Raw genomic sequence first — 23,363 nt, 5'->3', positions numbered from 1 at the left:
ATATGCTATTACAAAAATTTCAACATTATCTCCTTGCGAACAAATTCGCGTTTTTCACCGATCATCAAGCCCTCTTATACCTTGTAAACAAACCCTACAATACCAAAAGGATTGTATGATGGTCTATCATACTGCGAGAGTTTGAGTTTACAGTCCTGGTGGGTAAAAAGGGGAAGACACATCTACGAGCAAATCACCTCTCCAGATATCCAAACGGAGAAGCTCTAGAAGGGGCAGATGATGAAATACTGACGCTTATCTTTTCAACATAAATGACCCCAAAATGGTCTTAGGAGATAGTCAATTTACTATCCTATGGAGGTGAGTTCGATAAAACAGGGCATGGAATTAAAAAACAAATGGTTCGGCAATCAAGATATTTCTAATTACTTGGTGGACATTTGTATCATTTAGGCTCAGAAAACATCTTACGATTATGCATAAGTTTGGAGGATTACCACTGTTATATTTTGGAAGCACATGTTCAGGACTTAGCATTTCATTGCTCTCAAAAAAACATACCAGCGCTTGTTACTGGTGGAATATGCGCATTGATGTTCAAGAGTACATTACTAATTGTGCAACCTGTAGGTCACAAACACAGGTGGAACATGCTACACTATTCCAGGTAACAATTGCACCAAATTGGAGTCAATATATAATTGACTAACAACAAGGAAGTTTCCTAAAAATATGTCTAGGACATGATGAAGAGCCATAGAGATAGAGGTTCAAGATTAGGCACTAATCAAAAACCAACTTTACAAGAGAAGAAAGGAAAATCATCTCAGGATGTGTGCAATTGAAAGCCTGTATTTGCCAATCCAGAGCAGGCACATGAAGGGATTAGTGGAGGCCATTTCTCAGGGGATAAGATGGCTAAAATTGTCTTAACCACGGGAATATGGTGGCCTACATTACACATGGACATGGAAAAATATGTGAGGTCCCCACCCCGCCGTCTCCAATGGAGGATCTGATGGTGAGCCCGGTGGCCACTAGATCTATTGCGGAAGCAAACAAAATGGTTCATGGTTCGACTAGCGGACGATCTCTCATCACAAAGTGAGTCGAGTTTGAGCCTACTAGCAGGGAGATCTAGCTCCACCTCACAGGGGAAGCGTACTTGAACTATCTAGCGATCCTAAGACCCACTTTCCAAGAGGAGAGAATCCCCGAGTGCCTTTTTCCCCATGTTTTAGAGGCACGTACTCTCGAGAATTCCCCACTCTAGGGGAAATGAGCATTACTAATATTGAGTAAGCACTATGGGAATAGAGATTTCCTGACCAATCGGGACCACCCATCTCGTAGGCATTGGCAACCCAAGCCAAGTCCCCACTTTCCACCCCCACACTCACACTTCCTTGTGTGACCTAATTACTACCACAAAGGTTGTTCAACATAGATATTCCTTGTTTAATTCCGAATCACATTGTTCGTTAAGACAGCCCTTCAACCAGTATTGCAAACAACACCAAGACAGAATTCTAGTAAAAATTCTACTCAAACTTATTCATAGAAATTCCAATGTTCTGGAGGTACAACATACCCCCTCCAACGAGAGTTCACTCCTCCCGTTGTCACCTAGCTGCCCATACAACTAGGTATGTCCACCGCATAGAAGGCACGTCATGGACACTCCCACCGCATAGAAAGCAAGACGTGGGTTCCCACCGCATAGAAAGCAAGTCGTGGGTATCCACCGCATAAAAAGCAAGTCGTGGATTCAAGAGCCCTTTAACGAGGAACTCTGCCCCTTGTGATCAGTAGGGGGGTCAGGACTGATTCAACATTGGAAATAAAATGAACATGTCGAGCTAAATTTTCCCTAGCAGACATTCTTTCCTATTGCAACCAGCATACCCATCAATCATTTCCTTCCTACTTTAGAACTTAATGTACAATGAATTTCAATGCCGAGGTTTCTGTCGGATTTCTCCAACATGTTTGGGGATATGTGCATTCCTAATTAACGTATGCAATGTTAATTTAAACAACTTGAACGAAAATATGGCCTACCTCTTTCATTTCTTCATCGATGGCCCGTGAGATGGCCGGTATTTGTTCCTCCATGGGAGATTTTCCCTTCCCGTTCACCTTGCTCGTTCCTGCCTCGTGGTCGTGGGCTCCACCAAAGCGAGTCCTCTTAACTGGGGCCATTTTAAACTCACTACTTTAAATAATTAACTTGGAGAAAAGAGCTAATGTCCGCAAGCGTCATAACAAGCCAAATGATAGATTAGCAACATCAAACAATGCCTGCTACATGAGAGGTTTAGATTTTTCCATATAGCAATCATTATGGATGGTGCATATTCCTATGGGAACCTGCTCTAAAGATAATTACTCGAATTACGTGATTAATAATAGTAGGATTTCACTAATGGAATTATCAGAGAGATGAATTAAGTATGATTAATCTCTTTCCTAGCAACTAGATGATGCAGATTTATCTTATGCATATGTGACTTATCGTAGGCTATTTGCTTAATTAGGTTTAGTCATTTAACACTCATCATTTAAGTAATAAATGGTTTTATCGCTTAGAACTGATCCACAATTAGATCGGTGAAGGTTAGGTGCTTAATTAGAGCATGTAGCTGCTTACATATTGAATCATTTAGCGGAGCGTGCTTAGTCTTACACGCAGCTCGGGCAGTTTTGTTATTTAGTCACTTGGTGACTTAGGGCTAGCCGTGAAGGTTTAATCGTTATTCAAACGTTTTATTAGGGCTTGTTTCTTATAGGTAACAAATTGAATATTTAGTTGCTTACCGCTCAGGAAGGACTACACCGTATTTAGGCCGTTGAAGGCTACACGCTTAGGGCTAGCCACTTAGTGTTAGCCACAAAAGAACTTCGACAAACAAAGTAAAATAATGCAATTGGACTTCAATAGCACACACAGACTACAAAAATGCAAAAAAATTTCAATCAAATCCTAATATATAGGCATTGACCAATAAAGACACGATTATTACTCGGTGGTCCTAATCTTTGTGCACCTCTACACCGAGGTGTGTGGAGACTGGGCATGGCTAGAGAATGTGAGGTTGTTAGAGCTAGCAGCAGCAAATGGTAGAAAAATTTCAAACGGACGTACTACAAAAATGCAACAGTCTTAATAAGTGACTTGTGTGCTTCAAAAACGCATACGTACTTCGACAAACGAAGTCAAATATCGCAATAAGACTTTAATAGCGCACACAGACTTCAAAATCCCTCTTATATAGTCATTGACCAATAAAGACAAGATTATTACCCTGTGGTCTTGATCTCCGTGCACCTCTAGACCAAGGTATGTGAAGATCGAGCATGGCCAGAGAATGTGAGGTTGTTAGAGCTAGCAAGAAATAGTAAAAAAATCACAAACAGACTTCGGAAATACAAAAGTCTTCAAAAATGACTCGTGTAATTAAAAAACACAAACGAACTTCGACAAACGAAGTAAAATAACGCCATCAAACTTCAATAGCGCACATAGACTTCAAAAACACTAGTATAGATTCATTGACCAATAAAGACGAGATTATTATCCTGTGGTCTTGATCTCCATGCACCTCTAGATGGAGGTGTATGGAGATCGGGCATGGCTAGAGAATGTGAGGTTGTTAGAGCTAGTGGGACAAATAGTAGAAATAATATAAAATAAACTTCAAAAACGCAAAAGTCTGCAACAATTGAATTGTGTACTTCAAAAATGCAAACGCACATTGAAAAACAAAGTTAAATAACACAATCACACTTCAATAGGGCATATAAACTTCAAAAACCCTAATATATAGTCATTGATCAATAAAGACAATATTATTACCCTGTGGTCTTGATCTCCATGAACCTCTAGACTGAGGTGTGCGGAGATCGGGCATGGCTAGAGAATGTGAGGTTGTTAGAGCTAGCGGAAAATAGTAGAAAAACCACAAAATATGGCCTTCTAAAATAACTTGTGTACTTCAAAAACGCAAACGGACTTTGATATACGAAGTAAAATAACGCAATCGGACTTCATTAGCGCACACAGAGTTCAAAAACTCTAATATATAGACATTGGCCAATAAAGATGATATTATTACCCTGTGGTCCTAATCTCCATGCACCTCTAGACCGAGGTGTGCGGGGATCCGGCATGGTTAGAGAATGTGAGGTTGTCATGTAGTTAGTAGTGTGTACATATAACAAGAGTGATTTAATTATTTGTTGCATAATTGGTAGATGAAGTATGGATGATAGGATGGCGTGTCCTTGTGCGCATTGAAAGCATTAGATCTTTCAAAAATAAAAAATCTGCAACCAACACATACACAATAACAATCTCTTTCTCATAGAGCAACTACAAGATCTTAGTAACTTTATGTCTGTTTCACTTTTGTGTCTGCAATATCACAAATATGAAGCTTTTTGGTCGCATGGGAGACACTTTAGAGTGCAACAGATATACGAATAAAGGATCACCTTCGGCAGTGGTGTTAGGGAAAGCTTTGTCCAAGAAAGTAGGAGTAGTGCCAGGGATGAGAACACAGAGACTAGCCAGCTTGAATACTTTGGCTACATCCAAGACATCTTGAAGACTAGCTTTAAAAAGTTTGATATTTTCTTCTTTGATGTCAAGTGGTTCAAAGTTATTACCAACGGCCCTAATGAAACTGTGTACAACAATAATAGTGGATTGATTCAAGTGAACTCTAGGCGAGTGTGGACAGATGCACAGGATATGTTTGTACTTCCACAACATTGTGAACAAGTTTTGTGCACACTAGATCCACTATGGAGAGAAATCAATGAAAAACATATGTCTAAACCACGTTGGCTCTATGTCATTCAAGTTTCTCCACGAAGCAAGAAAGTGTGTGAAGGATTGGAAGTTAAGGTCAAAGAGATTCATGAACAAAGTGCATGGCCGACAGATGATGTAAGTTTGGATTTTGAACAGGAGGTCAGTGGTGAGTAGATGCTTGAACCTATAAATGAGCTTTCAAATACTGAATTTGATGCGGAGAGTGATGAAGTAGTGGAGTTTGATGACAAAGATGCAAAAGTACAGATTGAGATAGACATCTTTGGTGCATCACCTCTCATAGAATAAGAGAGATTGAATACTAATTTATGCTATGAACTCTTTTGTAAAACTCTTTTTATTAGTCTACAATACTGGATAGATTCATTGAGTTGTGTTGCAACTTTGTTTTTTTGTTATTTGCATTGCTTAAGCGTTTCTTTTGTAAACTCACATATTGTATCTGCGCTAATTATGTACCTGTAGCCATATGTTAGTTTCTTTTGTCAACTAACATATTGTATCTGTGTTAATTATGTACCTGTAGCCATGGTTGATGATGGCGATGCATACTCTCCTAGTTTTAGTTTTCCTATCACTTCAGCCAGCATGTCACCTGAGCAGATGGGCTCCTTTTTGACACAATTCACACTAGAGAAAATTAGTTACACATTGAACCTTTGGGCAGCTGGTTCCTCTAGACCTACTACGGCCGCCCCTTTGCCTAGGACTAGTGTGACCCCTACACCGACCGGCCCCACACCTCAATCGAGTGTGCCCCCTACATCGACGACTAGTTCATCTTTGAGGCAAGGTAGGTATCATTCTGGAGGTGGTGGTTGATGTGGTAGTAGTTCTATCAATGCATTCACACCACCAAGAGAGCATCCACCACTCTCTTTAGTAGATAGTTCACCGATTGGCACACCACACACACCTCGGGGATCACATGAGCATGATCCTAGCAAGATGTACAAGAGCAGGGATGGGGTTGTTGTGATAGATAGGGACGGAAAAGCTATGCAACAGAGGATTTTGTAGCTCTGTACAGTTTAGTTTGGCCACTCTGTGATGGAGACTAATCAATATGATGATAGAAAGAATTACATCATCGAGGCCATTCACATAGAGTACATGCCGACAGAGGGATACGATCTAGTCTTGAATGACTAGATTTTGAGCGAGGCAATTGCCACAATGTCACATCATAGGTGAGAGGCGAGAGACAAGTACATGGGCGGTAGTCCAAAGCCAGCATGGTTGGACGCAGAGGAGTGGGTGAGGATGCACGAGAGACACAAGACAATCATGTGAGATTCAACATCAAAGAGATGCAGCTAGAGCACGTTTGGAGTGTATTGGAGCATGACATTTGGGAGTGGAGGCTATGATACACTTTGTCATGAGTTTGTAAGTATTATATGTATGATTTAAATTGTCAAAATGTATATGTTATTTGAAGATTTATCTAATGATTAAGCCATAATTTTTCAGGAAGTTGCCGTGAAGCGCCCTTCGACACGCCAAGAGAAGAAGTATGGGTACAAGCATGGACTTGTGGCCCTTTTGACCAAGCTCTAGGAGGAGGGAGAGGCCGGTGACTCGGAGGCATTACCATGAGGGTGACATCCTCCATATATGTTTTTTTTTTGGTAGCTGTGGTCTTCTTGATACAGTTGTACTCATTCATTGTATACATGTACAATCTCATGCTTATGTTTATGGTTTTGTGTTCCATTTATGATTATGATTGTGGTATGACAATCAGGTTATGGTTACGGTATGGCACAAAGGTTATGGTTAAGGTTTGGCAATGATGGTATGGTTATGGTTTGGGAATCATGTTATGGTTATGGTTTGACAATCATGTTATGGTCATGGTTATGGTTTTGCAATTATGATTATATTATGACAATCAGGTTATGGTTATGGTTTTGCAATTATGGTATGGCACAAAGGTTATTGTTATGGTTTGGCAATCAGGTTATTGTTATGGTTATGGTTTTGCAATGATGGTATGGCTGTTATGTTTATGGTATGACGAACATGTTATGGTTATGATTATGGTATGGAAAGTAAGTTATGTTTATGGTTTTGCGGATTTCAAGTCGACGTTATGGTTATGCTTTTGAGAACTTGTCATGATTAAGCATTTGATTTTGTGGTTTTGTTCTTCTTACAATTTTGCTAATCTGTATACACTCGCTCTTTAGCACCAAATTGTAGGTGGAGTGTCTTTGCTTGTGCACTCTTCCTTTGGACAAAGAGGGTTGTTTTCTGCTGCTGAAGTACATGCAACATCAGTTCGCAACCCTCTTTGCCCTTTTTTTTTTTGCAAGTTGTGCTGCCGGTGCAGGAATTGATATAGACGCTAAAAGTCTCGGTATAGGCATCGGTATAGAAATTACATATCGAGACTTATTGAGATGCATATACTGGCGTAAGTTTCATTTCTTATATTGACAAGCTTAATACCAGTGCATATACCAATGTTACAATTTTGATTGTCATTTCGATGCTTATTCCAGGACTTTTTACTTTGAGAACAAGCTTTGAGTCGTCAATATCCGCATCGATTTTTGCACGGCGTGTTGTAGTGGTTTAGCTATTGTCTATCACATTGGTGTACCAAACTCTTACCAATTTTATAAAATAATCAATTTAGATTACCCCATGTATATAAACACTAGATTGAAACCTCATTCTTACAGCTTTGTACAAAAATAGTTCAAAGGATGAGTTGTTTTTGTGCTACCCCTTGTCACTTGTTTAAAGCCAACTTTCTATTGAACTTTATGTTCTTTTGTGTATATTTATTATTTTAAAATAGCAAAACAAACACACACACACACACACACACTTGGTCACGACATCTGACCATGATAGCTATTCTAGTTAAACTAACTCAACCTATTGGTAATACTACCCAAGATTTGTATATAACTGATACTTTACCCAACACACTACTGGTAGTTAACTAGTAGCCTACTCTTAGCATAAAGTTCTCCACCTTGAAGTTTGAAATCACTAAATTGAGATTTGATTTCCCTATTGCCAGCTTACTATGCTACCTTGGTTTGCTTAGTTGAAGGAGTACCTTTAATTGCTGTCTCTGGCATAAACCAATGCAAGGTTTTTTAATCAATGTCTCTTGCCACACTTATAATTACCTCACAGGGTGATTCCAATTGGTTCCTCGATATCGATTATTACTTACACTACTATCTTGGTTTGTATGGTTTAGTGTGAACCAATTTTTTAACACAGGCGCAGTGGGAGCAATCCCTTAATAAAAATTTAACCCTTAACACTAGGTTGGTAACCTAACAGGACATAAAAGTGTCCTTTCAGGGTTTTGAAAAAAACCTCCAAAACCATAGTAGATCCACTCATTTTGTAAAATCCTTTCTCATGAGGTTATAATTCAAGGCCTACTACACATGGAAAAAATAAGAAACTTGTAAAATTTCTCATCTTTTGGTCACACCAAGCCTCCAAAGTTGATGGACCAATACATTTTCATCAAAACAGTCATTTCTTATGTTTTTTTGCATAAAAATAAGATTAGGGATTTTTGTAGGACTTGAGATAAATTCCCTAGTTAACTTCAATGGGTTGGTGATCAGAACATATGATTGCTTCTCACTCACTATTTTTTGTTTTGCCAAAAGAAATAGGTACAAAAAAGTTGAATTTTTACCATTCTGCAAACCTATCATTAAAGTTTCTATAGCAACGCTCAATACAAATAATATATGCATGTTTTCTTAGTTCCCTATTGTCCTTTAGGTTCATAAGGAGCCATGGAGCATGTCAAAATAATAATACATCTCTTACCAAGGGGAATCTTGGGGACGAAGATGAAGTGTTAAATACAGCAAACATGAAAAAACTGGGTTCAACATTATGAGTTGTAGAATCCCATAGAAACTATTCAATATCTAGCCAAATTTGATCCTTATGACTAGATATGGTTACTACCTACAAAATGCATGTAGTTGTCACAAGAAACTAACAATATTGAAAAAGCTATACTTGATATACTAGAATGTTTCGTTTTCTTTTATAATTGAAAAAATCAACCATCGTTGTCTACTATGCAAAATAGGGTATTAGGTGCCCCAAAACTCAAGGAATATTAGCTTTATGTTACAATATGCGACATAGAAAATCAAAACTACATTTGGATATCATGAAAGCCACCAAAAAAATCATAGAAGAGCGAAAATTGGCTAAAAGATAGGATTTGACAATTTTTGTAATTTGGTCATAACTTACAACTTTAACATTTATTTCTCCCTAGAAGCAACCGGACATGTTGAGGACTACTAAAGATAGTTATCTAGCATTATAGACCTCACAAACATGAATTCTAGAGTGATATAGTTGCAAAAAAATGAAAAAAGCCAAAAACAGGACCCATTTTTTCACACAGTTTAGGTTGTGAAATGTTGTGCAAGGACAAGGTTAGATGGAATTGATATTCCAAAAAAATGTCGAGTTTTTTTCAGCTCATGAGACAACTTTCTAGACAGATAACACCTCAAAATCCATTTTGAAACTCTTGACATAATTCAAGGAAAATGGTCACTTAACAAGACATAAAAGTGTCCCATTACCAACCTAGTGTTAAAGGAAGTTAAAGCTAGGTTTCTTTCGCTTCTGGCATAAAGCAAATACACTCTATCGCGACAAGACTCGTTCCCTTTCACTCATGGTGCTTCACGATGAAACACTTCTTAATCTGAGAACCAAGCTTGATGGCGAGTGGCTTGGCATGTACTTTGTGACATCCAGCACTTGGTATGATGCTAAGCAATAAATCATCCTGCCCTCCTATAAAGAAGGTCCTATGCTAGGATCTTGAATGGTGTGGCCATACCTGGATTACCCTTTTGGGTGTCGACTGTTGATATGCTTCATTGTTGGCATATACCCATCCTTTGCCCCTATATCAAGGTGAGGGGCTCTTCTCCCTTTACTTAGATTTGGGTTTCTTTTTGTCTTTTGCTTTTTAGCATACAAGATAAGCAGTTATGATTTAAGTTTTTTTTGCATTGGGTTTTTATACTGTCCCTTGAAGCATTACAAACAAATTGCTACTGTCGACTTAGTTGTACTGGTTAAAAAAAGTGGGAAAGAGAGAATAAGTTGACGTTGGAATTTTATTTGGCTTTCCCCTGGCACTTTGGAGATTATTTTGGGATTACTTTTGCTCCTCACAGGTTGTATATTTTTACTCAAAATCTCAATGCTTAGATAATCTCTTGCTCTCTTGGGTGATTATAAGAGGTTTTTCTTGCCTTAAGAATATTGAAAAAGATCTTTTCTGTCCCTATTGATAATTGAATGTAACAAAAAAATTGAATTTCATTTTCCCACCGACTTTACATTGGAATTTGAGATGTTTTGCTCATGAATAAAGATACCTAACCTATGTTGTTGGTGACACATGCCAAATAATCCGACAGTCCTACTCTTTGAATTTGATATATGCCTATAGTTAGACTGATGAGATTGATTCCTAATACTGGCTGAATTCGGGCCGTATTTTGTGAGAGAGGCCTTTTTTCAAGGAAATTTGTTAACTAAAATTTGGACACAATACAAGAAGCATTTGAATTTTTGCTGGTCTTTCTGACTTGAAAATACTAAAAAAACTGGTTTTTTTGGGGCTCCAATCCTGCTCACTTTACTTGAGAATTTATTGTATGCAATCTTTGTAGTAGTTTCCTATCCTGAAAACTTATTAAAAATTGATGTTTTGCATAGACATACTACCTGTGGTGGTAGGTATGGTGTTGGAAGCCTGGTGGCCTTAACATGCTGACTGTGATTTGATATCTGGCTTGGATGACTGGTTTAGATATGGTTTTATTAACCATATTCATATACACAGCTAGTTCTTGGTGGTGATACTGCCATAAAATATATGTACATATTTTGGCCTTGTTATTGATCCGGTTTTGATACACATTCTGGTCTACCACACATTTTTTTTTGGTTTTTTATAAAAAAGCCTGGTCTCTGGATATGGCTAGTCATGTCTCTAGGACTTGATCCTACTCTCATACAATGGCTATATATAGGAATGGTATGAAGTGGCCTGCTTTATGGTTGGCTCTGGCTAAAAACTTCTCTAACCCTATTTGGTACTTCTCTGGGCTGATAGTTCAGTTATTATTTTAAATTCAAAAGGAGAACCTTTATGGTATTTTGTGTAATGATGATGAGTATGCATACATATGGAAAAAAAACTGGAGTACGTCTCAGATATTTTTGGATTTAATATCTGGCCTATATCCGGTCTTGTGATATTCCTAGATTTTTAAATCACTGTCTTACTAACTCAGCAAGAGCAAGAGCTTTCACTTCTAGGTTTTGATCCGAGAAATTTTCTAAGCTTTTTTCAGGCTGCTAAGCTGAAAATAGTTTCTACTCTAATGGTTGAGACTTTGGATTCTTTACAAACTCCCTGACATATGGTGGGAAAATGGTCCTTTTTTTATAATCTTGTATAAGGCTAACATAATTGATTTGAGAACTTACTTTAAACCTCAATACTAACCGTTGTTGCACTAAAAACATCTGGATAAAGTAGGATCTCTAACCATTTTGTTCTACTATGGGCAGTTGGTTTATTTGAAGGGCTCAATCTTGGTGCTTAAGATGAAGTTACAACACTTAGCATTGCATGCAGGTTTTTTTTAAAGCTAAAGCAGTACTTAGAATGATATGGATTGTTCGACATTTTTTACAATAAATAGTTATTAAAAAGAAGATAAAACATATGGAGAAACTATGGCAAAAATTTGATGCTAAAAAATCCTTGAGAATCTAAATGAAGGACAATAGCTAGTCTAATAATTTTTAAATTTGACATGGATAACAACTGATAGATTCTTTGAATCCTACCATACGTAGCCAAGTCTAACATATTTGTTATCTTGACTATATGGATGCAGGTAAGAATTCTATCTTGGCTTAAAAAGGTTTATCTTGTTGTAGTCTGACTTTGAAATCACTTGATGATTCAACTGGGATAGTTATGACACCTTTCTATAAACTCATTTGGAATGATACTTCATTCCTATTATGCTATACAGTTATGAATCAGAGAATGAGTTGTTTCCGTACTAATCTTTGCCTAGACATCTTTAGCCAATCATCTTTTTGAACATCTTGTTCATTGGTGTGTATTTATTATATTTAAAAGAGATACACACACACAGAGGAGAAACTATGGTGGTTTAGCTGATTGGGACCCTTCTTGTTTGGAAGCCGCCTTCTTCATTGGTTGTCTAGGGCATACACACAACTTTCAAACCGGTATTTGTAAATGACACTAATCAACACCATTTCACCTAATCAAGCCTTTGCTACATTCTAATCAATAGATAGGTAGGTGCTTATGTACCCACTCAGTACATTTGGACTTTTAATTTTATAAATAAATGATGGTAATCTTGATCGTAACACTTTGTTATTCCCTTTGTTTCATCGAGAGAGATAATCATAGGTTACCTCGAGCAATTTTGCTTCTTCTTATGTTTTTGATATGTAATAGTAAGGGAAAGTGTGCATATAGCATGTATGAAAGCATATACAATATATGCATAGAGGACCTTATAAGGCCTTTGTCAAAAATAATACATAAACTTTGTTGAGAATCAAAGGTAAGTTATGTTTGAGGGAAGTTTTTGGGTATCTCATATGCATTAAAATTGCTGAGAACTATAAATTATATCTCTTAAATTGACAGCTAATATAATTGGTTTTATTGTTAACTCCTTGAATATATCATTTCTAGCTTGGAGTCACAAAGGTATGGCAATTTTGTGCAATTTTGAGGGAAACTTGCTATGCTATGAGGTTCGAATTATACATTTTAGGGAAAATATTTTTTTAGCTACTTAATATATTTCACCGATGGATGGTTTTTTGAATTTCATGAACACGATACTAGTAAAAAATCCAATAGCATATGAAATGTTGGCTTTTGGATGACTTTGAGGTGAATCTACTTGGTTTTGCAAATGCTGAAGAAATAGATATGCTGGGTTTTGCTATATCATCCTTGTATGACCGTTGACTATTGAGTGTCAATATCGACGATATCCAACGAGATGGAAATTATGGGAATCTAAAAATTCAAATGTAATGTCACCTATTAGCACTTGTAACTAACTATGATGCTAACTATGGTAGTCATTTGATGGATAGAAGATTTCGAGCAGACTGCTAGATTTTTCAGACTTTGGAAAATAATTGCATGCTTTTTTATGACAACTTTATAAATACGGATCAAGTAAATTCTTTTCATAAGTCTTGAAAGTAACTGGATATAAATCTAGTAAACCATTATCTAGCTTTTAATAATGGTTAGATGGTTTTCTTGAGCCATCTTTTCCACCTCCTCATGATCTCTTGCCTACGTACTAGGATTCTTTCTCACACAACCCACACACAAACATGCTCACAACATTAGGATCCTTTGTGTCGAGTTCAAGGAGTATTATGCAAGGAAATTTGGTAGGTTATCTCTCTCCCTCTCCCTCTCCCTCTCCCTCTCCCTCTCTCTCTCTCTCTCTCTCTCTCTCTCTCTCTCTCTCTCAACTTAGATTGCCATCAACTCTATAACATGTATGTGTGAGATGTCATAATAACTAATAGCTAATTCTTTTCTCATATTAAACCAATCATTTAATATGGGCAAGCACCAAGGGATAAAAATCTAGAATATTGGTTAAGCTGGCAGACTGGTCACAGTAGGGATCCAAAGGAGGGATAATAGGGATCCAAAGGGGGGGGCCATCTGCAAAAGAGCAATATGTAGTAATGGGCTTCAAAGACCCTAAGGGTTATCCCATTAAGACTTCCAAAATGCTAAGATTCCAAAGTTCAAAGGTTAGGTCCAATGGTCAAAACCTAGGGCAAATTGGATGCTTATGTGAAGACCCTAAAGTCTTCACATATCCCTAGATAGGAGGGGGCGAGCCTTTCTTGTAGGGGATGAGAGAGAAACACACACATGCACACTTTAGCAAGCTCCCCTTGCACAAAGGGAATAGGGGACACATGTCAGCTCCCTAGCCCAGTTGCCCCCAAGGTGCATTCAAATCCTATTGGATGGCCCTAGAGGTGGACCAATGAGAACTAGTCTAGAATACATTTAGTTTAATTCATTTAAAAACACTTGAACCAATAGAAGTTAAGCTCTCTAGAAGACTATTGTGGACAGTCTTCCAAGGGGTCCAATGAGCATTCAGTAGCCCAATGGCTTGCTTGATTCCTATTGGACACAAGACTAAGGGGTCCAATGAGAGTTTAATTGCATTATTTAATTACCTAAAGCTCTCACAAAAGGGGAAAGGGGGACACATGCCACAAGGCTATCACTTAAGGTTCTCAATTACCATTGGCTAAGCTTTACAGCGTCCAATGGGATGCCAGCATGAGTAAAATGCAAGAGGGGTCAACCATGAGAGAGAGGGCACTGATTTTGGAAAGGCATTATCACACACACACACACACACACACACACACACACACACACACTCACACAATCTCATGTGTGAAGAAAAAAATACTCTCTCTCCTTCTCAAGTTTTAGTGGAAAGCTCATCATCTACTCCAAGCTTGTGAGAAGGGAGGCCTACACCAACAACTCTTGGCTTTGTGATGCAAATCCAACCAAGAGCCAAGCTCCAATGCATGCTCATCTCCTCTACCATGCTAATTACTAAGATATGCTAAGATTTTATGAGTGATTATGTGAGGAGATATACTTCTTTATGGTAAGAATATTCCTTCTTCCTCTCAATCTACTATGATACCGTGCTAGCTCTCACCATGTTTAAAGGTGTGGGAGGTCTTGGGTCTGAGACCATGAGGGAATTGATGATGTGTTTAACAAGTGTTACCTTGGTTCTTGAAGCTTCCATATTCATTGCACCAGCAAGCTATTGAAGGAACACAAAGTATTGTATTGTAAAATGTCTCTCTTGATGGGGGAAACCTATAATACAAAGCCTTTTGGAGGGGGGACCGGCTCCATGTAAATCCGGTCCTCAATTGTTGTCAATAGCTTAATTTATCTCTCTTTTGAAGTATTGTTCATGCCTCTCTCCTTCCAAGCACTCTTGCTATGCTCATTAGGAATCTATTCTAATGAAATACTCACTATGTCTATGTTATTTTCCTCTACACACAAGTTAGTAGGCCATTACATGATACATTGGTATCAAAGCACAGGGTTTCTCTTTTCTTGCTCAAGAAGGGAGGTCTTTACGCTAACTATAAATGGCTGGTATTATTAATTGCAATTGAGTAAGTAGAATAGGTATTTTTCAGCCTTGTAGTGCACCTGCTTTCTGCAGATAACGGGGCATCACCGTTGAGAGTTGTGGTCTTAATAGTGGAGTCCTACAGGGCTTGCCTACGACTTAACCACTATTGAGCTATTAGAAGCTTAACAAGAGCTGATACTATTTTGGTGTTGAAAGACCCTCTCTTCTATTCCTTGCAATTAATGATATTCAAGCCACGGGTACAGAAGCTTGAGTGCTTTTCTAAAGGGCTTAAGAGGAGTAGCAACTAGGGATTGAAGTGCCAAAGTACGCTTAAAAATTTACACCTAAAAGTTGTTAGAATGGCTGACAATAGTAAACAGAGTGAAATTAATGCTGATAGCTTTGATTTTGCTCAGGCTACTAATGATGCCCCTATGCTTGTTAACTACCTTGTTTCTAGGCTTCAACAAGCCATGGGCAATCCATCTCTCCAAAGTGAAGTGTACCAGCAGCTACATGCTCATGGGATTCTCCAAACTCCCCACCAAGAAGAGAGACTACCTAGGAAGCCTCCTTGTGAGACTTCCAGAAGAGGCCTCTCTCTGATAAGGGAAGAATAAGAGGATCCATAAGAAGGGCCTTGACAACACATCTCCTTCCCAAAGTAGGACTCAAGTTACAATGGTAGAGCCCCCACCAAAGGAATGAGAAATAAGCGAGTCTCTTGCCACCTCTGCGGAGATGGCTCCACGAAGACGGCGGGAAAAATGCTCTCCATGACCTCCTAAATGGAGAAGACCATCGCACACTTCCCCACACCATAATTCAAAGAGGGATGACATAAAACAAGAGAAGAAAAAGGCGAGAAAGAGGTCACCCTCTTCTCCATCTTCTTCATCCTCTTCCTCTTATGAAGAAAGTGATGGTGCAGACAAGGAGAACCAAGGGAAGAAAAACGCAAGAAAGGGGTCACCCTCTTCTCCATCCTCCTAAAATTCTTCCTCCTCTGAAGAAAGTGATGGTGCAACTTTCGAACCACCAAAAAGAAGAGGCCATAGGAAATCCTATGCCGCATGGAAGAGGTTGTCCAAGATCAAAAAGTTCAAAGAGGCAGGAAATAACATCTCTTTTCTTAGCTACAATGGCACCTTTGATGCGGACAAAATCTTGGCCTTCATTCAACAATTTAATGCGGCAATTGGAGATGAGGGCTTCACACAGTCCTCTAAGCTATACCATGTAGCTATGCATGTTCAAAAGTCCACTAGGCAATGGTGGTCTAGCCTACAGGCAAACGGTGAAGCTCCACAAACATGGAAAGATTAAAGAGCTTCCATCATGGAGCAGATTTTGGCTACCGATGCCAAAGACAAAGTACTCACCAAATGGTGAAGCTTGAAGATCTCTCTCTACAAATCTATCCACAAATATGTAGACAAGTTTTGGGACTTACATCTCAAAGCCGTTGTCTTCAAAACGATGGATTTTGGAGAGAAAAAACAACAATTTTGTGCGGGTCTAATTGAAGATATGGTGGAGTATGTTCTCCCAAAGGCCATGCACCATATCTGCGGTCATACACCATACCATGGTGGATTCACATATCAATTTCCAACCAAGGGCTAAGAGAAATATTAAGCCCACAGAGAAAAAGGACCGTAATAATGACCCTAAGGGGAAGGACACAATCAAAATGTCTCCTAAAGGCAGCGCCAACAACAACAAAGCGAAGGAGAAGGGAGATTATAAAGGTAAAAATAAGCTCTCTCCTGAAGATCTTGAGCTTTATCATAAGGATAACCATTTTTTTAAGTGCGGGGAACAAGGGCATGCTTATCATGCTTGTCCCCACAAGAATACACAAAATGAGCCTCCTAGAGCTACCTGGGTCGAAATCCAAGAAGAGGATGCTCACCACAAAGGATCTCCTCTATGCCATGCTTGGGGAAAGTTAAGAGAACATGCTACTTTTATTCTCTTCGACCCTGGTTCTACTCACAATTTAATATCCATAGAGTTGGCCACCAAGCTAGGCATCCAAGCCTATGAGATGGGAGATGTCCTACCCATTGATGGTGCTTTCAAGGGGCAAGAAGCTTCAGCCACTCCCTTAATTGGGAAATTGAGGCTCCATGTCCAAAGCGAGTGTGATTTTTTTGTAAGCTTTTGGTTTAGAGCTTTTCCAAGAAATTTAGGTCTTTTCTAGCTTTAATTTTTATATGTAGACTATCGAAACATTATATTTTTTACCACAATTAGGTCAAATAAGTTTTCCACCTTGTTGCATGAGGTTGCTCTCCTTCTCTGATTCTATGGAAATGTCCAATTTTTGTATAGGGATTGATATTCAACAAATCCCCTTGGAAGTTTTATACACTCTTTCACCACCTATCATTGAAAAGCCTATCATGTCTGTCTATGTCTACATGATACAAAAGCTTACTTTGCACTTAATTACTACCTCACACAAGACTACGGTCACAATAGGGTGTATATTGAGACCATTGAACTCATGGCCAACCCTACAACATTTAATGATCAGGAGGAGTCATACACATGCCCTAGAGGAGAAAAGATAAAGGTGTGAATATTTATTTACGGTTAGGGAATGAGTCCCATCCTAAGTAGCCACAGCACGTGGAAGTTTAGATACAAAACTCCAAAAGATTTCTAAGCCTATGGAGTCCCTAGTGTATTTTGCACTTCCTTGCCATACCAAAGAGGAGGCCAAGTGTTTTTGAGATTTAAGAAGCATATTTGATACATCATAACAAGTTTTGATAGGAGCGATAAAGAAGAATTTATCCCAAGTAGATAGCAACCAAGTACGATGAGAGTAAACAAATAAAGCATCCACCACTTTCCAAAGAAAAAACATAAACTCAGTATTAGTATGCAAAACATGTTTGATGAGAGTAAGTTTCATTTCCATTATAAGTGCTTTTAGATTCTAAATATTAAATCCCCCATAGCATAAGGTAGTGTTCATTTATCCCATGCAACCAATGTTGACACATCCCTTGGAGTATTCCACAGAAATTTCAACATCAGAAAAGTAGGGAATAAGAATTTATTGCAAGATCCTAAGCCTAACATGCAAAGGCCAGCTAGTTATCTTAGTGAGAATCCTATCAAGAACCCACTATTACAACATTTTTTGAAAGGCTTCCACTTCAAGAGGATAACTTATAAAGAACCCACTATATAACCTTTATGATTTTCTGACCAGCCTAGATAAGTCTTTCCAAAGGATCTTGTAACGACCTAAATGAGGTAATATCTTGCAAGGTTTAGATGTAACCAACAACAAAGGCAAAGGAGTTCAAAAATTGCAAACATCTAGTGATGTTTACATTATTAGCCTTCACAAAAAGACCGCAAACCCTCGGCCAAATAAGAAAAGAGAGGATGAAAAGCCACAACAAAAAACAAGAGATTAAGGAAGGTAACCTTGTCTAAGATATTTGGAAATATGAATTTTATTTGTTAATAATCTCCCATCTATCTCTCTCTCTCTCTCTCTCTCTCTCTCTGAGTACAAGAATCCTTGGATAGACCTTTTAGGTCTTGTGAATTATTTCTATGACAATTCGTGTGTTGGTTCCATCATTTATGCTGCCAAATGGATTGTAGCATATCTGAGCCTTGGGAGGAGATACCACAACTTCATAAGCCTGAATTCCCTAGTGTCTGAGAGTAGCAATAGTACCCTCCTTATGGAGACTCAAAACACTTACTACTCTACTTTGATATTCCCCATTAATTTTATCCGAATATTCATTCCTTCGCTCTTGCGCTCCACACAGAAAAGAAAAGCCAGTCTTAGAAAAAAACTGAGGTCCAATGTATTTTAATTGGCCGACATCGTAAAATCTTGATCAGATTTTGAACTTGCCTTGAAGAAACTGAGAAGTTTACACAAGTTTTAGTGTATATACCTGAACTTAAAATCGGGAGAATTTCAAGTTTGCCCTTGTTTTCTTTGGTTAGGGAAAATGTATTTTTCTAGCCCTGCGTAGCTCGTTTGCCCGTCCTATCATTGGAGATCTGATCCCGCCTTGTCTCCCCACCTGTTCGACTTGCAGCCCGCTGCCTGCCACGTGTGCAACTGCCACCAACCCGGGCACCTTGCAGCATGACCTCTGTTGTTAATTACCTGTCGGCATTACGTTGCAGCATCCCTCCTATTGCATGCGCGCCATGGTACACCTCCTCAGTCCCATGCACTCGCCCATGCCCTAATGCACTGCCTTGACAGACTTACGTTGACAGTAGGAGATCCTCCGACTCCCTCCCCCCCTACTGCACTACAATCTCGTAGTCTCTCTCCGAAACAGATTGCATGATTTATGAGATAAAATATGGGAGTGCCATGTCTCGACCTCCTTCGTACATAGTTTCCTCTGTCGCCAAGCGTAGTCTCTGTCAAAACTGAGAGAGAGAGAGAGAGAGAGAGAGAGAGAGAGATAGATAAACCAAGGGGTTACTGTTGTGGCCCCCACCTCCAGGATCTTGCCCTAGGCATAGTAGCGGCGCACACCTGGTCTCCTTCCCTCCTCACGCTGCACCTCGACTCTTGCAAAGGTGAAGCACACCCCGCCAAGCCACGACTTCTATTACTCTTGCACACCACTACAACAATATATCTGTGTGTCGAGGCATTTGATGGAAACACCTCTAGATGAGCACACAGATCGTCCGCGCGCGTGCTGACGCTTTGCGAGCTCATAATCTTCTAGCGAGGTTTTGCACTAATTTGATACATTTTTGACCTATTCATTTTTAGAGTCACATCCCATAGCACGGAGACCATCTGCGCGTGAGCGGATGCTCTAGGAGCTCATAGCATGTAAGAGGTCCTATATATGAGTAGGAGTATAAGTGCACGTGGACCGCATGTCAGCTATAAAGTATCAAAAATTGAAATTAAATCAAACTCAAAGTTGAAACAATGTAGATTTTTTAAAAAAATGAGGGGACAATGACCATGCAATGGAGCTTTTACCACGAAGCTCACTGCCTAATAAGCCTCCTTATTGAGCTTTATAAGCTCCACACGAGGAGTTCAAAAGGCAATAGCATGAACTGGTAAGTTTTGAGAGAGGTTAGGCTTTCCTCTAACCAAAAGAAAAGTGGATTTAAAAAAAAAGAGATTCAATAATTAGGTCACATTATCTCTAAAGGTGGTATTTGTATGGATCCACAAAAGGTAGATGTAATAAAAAGATGGCCTAATCCAAGGAGTCTACATGAGTTGTGAAACTCTAAAGGTATGAGTATATACTAGAGATGCTTCATAGAAAAAATTCATGCTTATAGCAGGTCCAATACATGACTTAACAAAAAAGAACGTTAAGTGTACATGGACTACAAAGAGAGAAAAATACTTTTGAAAAGTTCAAAGAGAAACTTATCTGTCAACTAATGCTTACACTAGGGGATCTCTCAAAGCTATTTGAGGTCCGATGTAATGCCTAGATGCATGCCTTCGAGCAAAAATTTGCTTCAAGAAGGGAATACCATAGAATACAAGATTCAAAGACTCAAATCCAATGAGCGAATGTTGGACATATACAAAAGGAACTACAAGCTGTTTTACATGCCGTGACACATGGAAGTACTTCTTGCGGACTCCATCCATGATACAAACCAAGATCTTCGACAATCAAATGAGGTGGGCAAATTTCTTTTTGCAATTTAAATTTTATATTGCTCACATTGCTGGCAAGCACAAACATGTAGCCGATGCACTTTCCCGATGGCCAAGGGTAGATAGAGTATCAATAGCAACTTACAATGAACTATGTTTTATGATAGTTAAATATTCTTCTAACCCAGGCTTTAGGGATATAATAATAGCCTTTACAAATGGAAGAAAAAGAACCACTCACGTTAGAGGATGGTTATCTTCCATACCTCAATAGGCTATATCTTCCTCACTTCCCATGCTCCTCCCATATGCGGGGCAAAGAGGAATTCAAATTTATTCTTTTAGGAATAAAAGCGTACTTGTATTGGCTTACCAAGAAACAAGAACATACAAGAGTATGTTTCAAAATGTATGGTATACCAAAAGATGAAGTATGATAGAAGGACCATGGCTTTCCAACATCTAATTGTGTCGGATAGAAATCCTACCATGACCACTAGTTTCTGATAGAGTCTCTATAGGAACTAGAGTAACCCTCTTATGTTGGCCTACTATTCCAACGGATGGCCAAAAGGAAAATCACAAAACTAATAATCCTTGATCTACTAAAAGCTTGTGATTCGAGGTAGATCAATGCTCAAAATAGGAGAAGTACTTACCCTAACAACAGTATGCCTCTAATAACATGAACATCCTTCTAAGGGGAAAGTACCTTTCTAGTCTAAAGACAGAAGATCCAAACGTACGTCCCTTGTAGCTTAAGGTACCTGGGAAGATCTTCATGGAAAAGGAGTATAGCCGAGATCAAAACGAATCTTTTTAGAAGATTAAACAGGCTATATCCATCTATTAGCTAGGCAAAAGAGGCTCCTGCCATTAGGCATAAAAGAGCCTTTTCCTTTAAAGAAAAAGAAATCTTTCTTTGGGTCTTACTAAACAATTAAAGTTGCCCAACTATTGGCTCATATATATCATTTTTCATGAGAGCCTATTCGAGCCTTATTAAGGAGAGCCACCAAATAGAGGCTATAGATGTAGACCCATTAGAGATCGAGGATGAAGCAAACGAGCACCAACCCAAGTTCATCCTTCAACAAGAACACAAGGTATTAAGAAATGGTAAGATTACTGACACTTTCTTATTTAAGTTAAGAATTATCCTTTCAAAGATGCTAAATGCATGCAAAGAACATAGCTTAAGGATAATATGAACCTTGTTAATGATGCTTACAATGACACAAAAGAGTAAGCAAATGTAAAAGAAATGCATTTTAAATGATCCATGTTTTTGTCTTATAAGACTCTCTTTTTATGTTTCGTGCACAAATTTTAAGAAGTATGCATACTTAGGATCATGTTTGTGGTGACTACGTCTCCCAAACACCAAGTAGAACTTGTCACTCTACTTTGGAAGCATGATATGGACCAAAAAGAGCAGACATGCTTGCGGCAGACAATGTCTCTCAAGCACCAAGTGGATTAGTCATCCACTCTGGAATCATAAGGTAAAAATGGATTTTCTACCCGCTAAGACCAATGGACAAATGGGTGAGACTTTACCATATCTACCTCATAGTCGAGGACGACTATGATTTCAAGAGAGAGGTAATGTCATAAAAAATAATATCTAACCAACCCAAATGATTTTCTCATATTAAACTGATCACTTAATGTGGGAGAATAAACGGGAACAAGGGTTAAGATATAGACATGTGCTTTTAGATCTATCTCAACACGGGGCCATTGGTAAAGGGGCCCAAATGAGAGATCATCTATCAAAGAGCAAGATTAACCAATGGAGCATAAGACCTTAGGGTTAACTTCATTGAAGACCTCCAATAATGTGTGTAAAAGTCCTTTGACCTTAGTAAGCTAGGGCTGAGCTTGAGGCACGGGAACTCGACCCAGCTCGAGGTGCTTGACGTGCTTGTCATGCTTGATGACTAAGGTGCCTTGAGGTGCTTGAGATGCTTGAGGTGCTTAATGATTGAGATGCGTGAGGTGCTTGACATGCTTGAGATGTTAGGGTTGCACTTGAGGTGAGAACCCAGCCCAAGCTTAAAGTGCTTAAGGGCCAAGCTTGTGGTGGGAACTGGGCCTATGCATGAGGGGTTGAGGTGTCAAAAAGTCAAATTTTCAATCCCTACATGAGGGGGGATGAGGGAGAACACCCACACACTCACACAAGGCATGCATGGTACAGAGAAAGCAAAAGGGACACTTGTCAAGTTCCTCCTCATGTTGCCCTCATTGTGTGCATGAAGCTTATTGGTTGGCCACCCAAGGGGTCCAATGATAATTTAGGGGATTTAATTAATTGATTTTGCATTTATCAAGTCCTGTCTCTCAAAGGGGAAAGAGGGACACTTGTCTCAAGGCTACCCTTGCTGCTTGTAATGCCTCCTGCTGATGATTGGCTAGTCCTAGAGGGGTCCAATGAGCTTCAAGCATGAGCTACAAGGGGGGGTCAACCCAAGCAAGATAGGGGGTTGCTTAGGGGGTATACTCACCCACACACACTCACAAACACTCTCATTGTGTGCTAGGCAAGGTGCAAGAGCTCCATCTCCTTCTCCAAGCTCCTTGAGAAGTTGAGAGCCTACACCAACACTCTTGGCTATGGAATGCAAATCCAACCAAGAGC

Source organism: Adiantum capillus-veneris, chromosome 1 (assembly GCF_014529385.1).
Source record: "Adiantum capillus-veneris isolate H3 chromosome 1, ASM1452938v2, whole genome shotgun sequence".
NCBI classification, from domain to species: domain Eukaryota; kingdom Viridiplantae; phylum Streptophyta; class Polypodiopsida; order Polypodiales; family Pteridaceae; genus Adiantum; species Adiantum capillus-veneris.
This window is presented reverse-complemented; position numbering follows the sequence as displayed.